Here is a 4,840-nt window from a genome sequence, read left to right as displayed (position 1 = left end):
TTGAACATTTTGTTGAACAAAATTGGGACTTTTAGGATTCTTTTTCTCATTCGCTTTTTGAACAACTTTTTGCTTTTCGCAAAAAAACCACTTTTGTTGACAATACTCTTGTTGACATTTCTCAACCCATCTTGAAAATACTCTTTTGAAGTATGAATTTTTGATGTTTGAGAAGCTTATTTCATTATTTTGAATTTTTTGTATTTCAAAAACTTTGCCTTTTGAATTTCTTTTTGGTTCTTCCAATAAGCCTTCTTTCGTGCTTTATTTTTGGAAATTGTTTCTTGAGGAATGGATTTTTCTTCATCCTTTTCGACAGATCGAGGTTTCACCTTTTGATTCCTAAAATCATTAGGTAAAGACTTCTCACTATTTTCCTCAGTTTCACCTTCACCATTAGTCATAGAAACTTTCACAACCCAAACTTTATTTCTTTTCTTTTCATTTTCTTTTAAAAAAGATTTTTGACTATTTTGACATTGAAAAACATGTGATCTTTTGTTTAACTTGTTCTCTTCCATATTCTGATTTGAGTAAAAAACTTCATTTGTCACACTTTCATTCACTTCTTTCAACAATTCATTTATTTTTGGATCCAAATTATCTGCATTTCCTTTTGTTGCAAAAAATTGGTTCGGAAAACCTTTAATGCATGTTGGATAAAGAACTGTATTCATTTCTAAATAATGTTTTCCATTTTCACTTTGAATTTTTTTGAATTCCTCGGTATCCTCATACACCTGAGCTTCAACAACTCGTGCAAGTTCCTTCTCACAAGAATCATCATAACTGTCACCGTCGTTATTTGTTACGTCCGAAAAAATAACCTTCTCTTATTGAGAAACACAAGTTTTGGTTGTTAAAGAAGACTCATCGTTTAACTTTGTTGAATAGACATTCACTTTACCTTTAGCTAACGAAGTGACATTAATGAAGACAATTATGAGCAATCAACACATTTATCTTCCTAGATTTCACTAATATTGTCTTATTCATATTCAATATCCGCAAAATTTTGTTGAGTATTTTGTGTCGAATTCTCAGTCTTGTTCAAAATTTTGATTTTTTCATTTTTGGTCAAAGTCTCATTTATGATGTTAACAAGTTCATCAACATTCAAACAATTATTTATGTTAACAACACCATAAGCATACGAATTATTAGGAATGATGGCATAGTCAGCTACTTTACTTTCGCAGTCGAAGGTAGTTTCGTTAACTAGTTCGCTTTTGAAAGTAATAAAAGATAGCAGCTTCCTATGTTGTTCAACACATATATCATAAGAATGATAGAGAACTATCAATTTACCACACAATCTTTTAGCAGTATTGCAATAGATGTTTTGTTGTTTAACCAACATACAATTATCAATTATAATACCATCTCTATAACACATGATATTAGTAAGCTTAATTTCTAAACTCTCTATCTTAGTGTTCTTCTCTTCCAACCTATTTCTTGCTTCATAAAGAGATGCCATAGTTTTTTCAGCTTCACTACTCATCGAAATCAGCCTGTCATGATGAGACAATGAATCAAGTATTGAACAAATTAGAGAGTAAATTCAAAGTAGAATTGAAAGATTTGAACACCGATGTAAATATGATCTGTTTGGCTCTATTACGCTTTTGCAAATTTTACAGAGTACAATGAATATTCTGTAAAGACTTCGTTACTAAGACACTAGTAACCACTCCTATTTATAGAAGAGAAAAGCGAACAAAAAATATACTAAGGACTAAACATGAAGCTTCGAATATTATGCCCTAGTAAAATACATTATATAAATGTTCGAAGACTCTAAATACAAACTTCGACTATTACAACATTTCGACCCTAACAATCTCCCCCTTTGTAATCAAAGTCGAAGTCTTCAGTTTGTAAGTAGAGTAATGGAGTACATCAAAACTCTTCGAACCTCAGTATACCAAGAAATAATTTTCTTCAATTCCTTCATGTCTCCTTCATTGTTCTTTTTGCAGTGGTTCATACGAACAATCAAGTTCGTATATTGAGATGTAGAATATCTCTCCACTTCGCTAGCTTGGAACAAAAACAGCTTCGCTTTTCCAGCTTTATCTTTTCCAGCAAAAACTATTCCAAATGGCTTTAAACATATTTCTCCATCAGCATATTTCTTTAACTCAGTCTGAGTCAACGAAGGAGCCATTGGAACTTTTACTTCCATTCCTTTTGCAGTAGCCAACTCCACATCAGTCAGTTCAAGTTACTCATAATAATTCTCAATGAAGATTTTGATGTGAGCAACTCCAAGTTTGAATTCCTCTGGATCTGTGTTTTGCAGAAAAGAAAAGGATTTGTCTTTCAGAAGCAATGCCACTTGTATAAGGTCATACAAGTTCATCAGAGGAAAATCCGCAATAGTGAATTCACATGTTTTTCCATTTTCCCTGGCCACAACATATTTAACATTTTGAACAATGTTTTCAAAGACCACATCCTTTTTCATGCTTATCACCTTCTTGATCTTGATCAGTGACCATACATCCTCAGGGGCTTTGCCAAGTACTGCATGAAAACGAATTTTCGTATGAGTCCCTTCATCTTTTTCTTTGAAATTCCCTTCAGCTTTGAACTGAGGCATGATGAACATCATCTCATTTATAGGGAAATCCAACTGGCATGCATCAGTGTTTGTAACCACATAACTCTGTTTTGGCTTCTTATCAAATGAGTATATGTGATTAAAGACAACCAAGGCTTCGATTGTTTCATAGTTGTAATGTTTTGCTGGATCACCTTTATTCATGCCCTTCGGATCACCAGCCCTCTGAGTCATGATGCTTTGAATAAGCCTCATTTTCTCGAGTTCAGCTTCAGCTTCAGCCTTCTTTTCTTCTTTAGATTTTTCAACCAGAATTGATTTTCCTTTGTCTTTCGAAGCAGATTTTTCAGTTACGTCTTTTAGCTTCGAACCACTTCCACCAGATTCCAAAGATTTACCAATTACAATTCCTTTCGAAATTGTTCTTGTAATTGGTAATGTTGTTACGATTGTTGAGGTCACTGGTTGAGCAGACACAATTACTGGTTTTGTTGAAGGGATGCTAGATGGAAATACCTTGCCCACCACTTTCGCTTCTTCTTCTGTTGACTTCCTTTCTCCCCCTTGCACCCCTGTGAAAACAGGAGGGGCAGTAGTTGTGGGAAGAAGACTAGATATGCGAAATAGTGGAGCAAGTTGCTTGTTAAGTATGGCTTCGAACTGCACAAACTTCTGGGACAAAAATTCTGGAGTAATCAACGGTGACGAAACCGGTTTCGTTGAGATCTCCTTCAACTCCTTTAACAACTTGATCACACCTTCAAAATTTTCACTTTCAGACTTGGAGATTTGAGTTATTTGAGGACTCAAACCTTCGTATAGCTTGACAAATCGAGTGACAGCATCACAAATGATATCGACCTTCTGATTCAAGGACGCATAATCATGTTGAATAGATAAAATTTCCGTTTTCATGTCTTCACGAAGTTCGTGAATTTGGGAGTTAACATCCTCCCTCACTTTCTTGACTTCCTGAACAAAAAGAACATGTCGTTCTTTTGTTATGCTTCGCAGATCCTTAACTTCTCCCATAAAATCAGATCTGAGAGTTTTAACACGAAGCTCAGAATTCTGATCTGTATAATCAACCTTTTCTAAAATAACAGACTCAGAGGCTTTTATCATTCCAGAAACTTTGTTGATTACTCTTGATTCAAACATCTTGAGCATAGAATCAACCTCCAAACTTGAAATAGATGAACCTCCGCCAAGATCAGCTTGAGATTGAATGATGGAGTTCAACTTTTGATTAAGAATTTTGTATTGCTTCATTGTCATTAACATATGATCAGGAAATTCTTCTTCTTCATCATGAAACTCTAGGTCTTCGAATGTTCCACCAAACCCTTCATTATCAGTTTCAGTGGGTGAAGATGGTTTGGGTGTATCAGTGGATTGAGAGGAAAAAATGGAAGTAATTGGTTGATTGATGATATGTTCAAAGGTTGGTGAAACAGTGGTTGATGTGAGAGGAATATTAGATGTTGGTGTAACAGAAACCAATGATTCGAAAGGAGTAGAGATAATTGGACCTTGATCTGCATCTTTCGAACCATCTCCACCCATGTTGACATTTGCATCCGTATCAGATACGTGTGCAGGGATGCCTGAAGTTCGAACCTCCTCAAAAATTGACTTGGTAATCGAAACTTCGGGTGGTATGATAACAGTCTTCTCTGGAATGGAACTTGTAATAATAGAAGTGAACTCTGGAGTTTCTGGTATTCGTTCATCCTCTTCTGTAGACTCAGTAGATAAAACAATCTTTCGAGTCTTCTTCGTCTTCTTCTTTTTCGGTTGTGACAAGTGTTTTGCCATATCTTCTGCTGCTCTCTTCTTGGATCCGGGAGAAACAGGAACAGGTACCTCACGAATTAAAACTCATTGGTGAGTAATTTGAGGCTTGCGAATCAACTTCTGTGAAGGTGACTTTCGTTTGTGGATGGATTTCATCTTGATTCTTCGAAACATCCATGTTTTCGAAGGAATAATCACGTTCTCTTGAGTCTCTTCCACTATTGGCTCAATCACTTGTGTTGCTTCAACTGTCACTGCAACATTTTCTGTCTTCTTCTTTGAAGATTTAGAGGATGTTGAACCCTTCGTTTTCTTTTCAGGTGAAGCAGGATCAGCTTTCTTCGACTTTTTGATCTTCTTTTCGTCGCGTGGCAACAAAATTCCCGTAGGAATAGAAGAATCGAATGTTTTCAGATATTGAATCAAAACAGGATTCGTAGGATCCACCCTTTTAAGCATCGCGTCTGGAATCCAAGA

Source organism: Lactuca virosa, chromosome 2 (assembly GCF_052849685.1).
Source record: "Lactuca virosa cultivar CGN04683 chromosome 2, Lactuca_virosa_CGN04683_v6, whole genome shotgun sequence".
In the NCBI taxonomy this organism is placed as follows: domain Eukaryota; kingdom Viridiplantae; phylum Streptophyta; class Magnoliopsida; order Asterales; family Asteraceae; genus Lactuca; species Lactuca virosa.
This window is presented reverse-complemented; position numbering follows the sequence as displayed.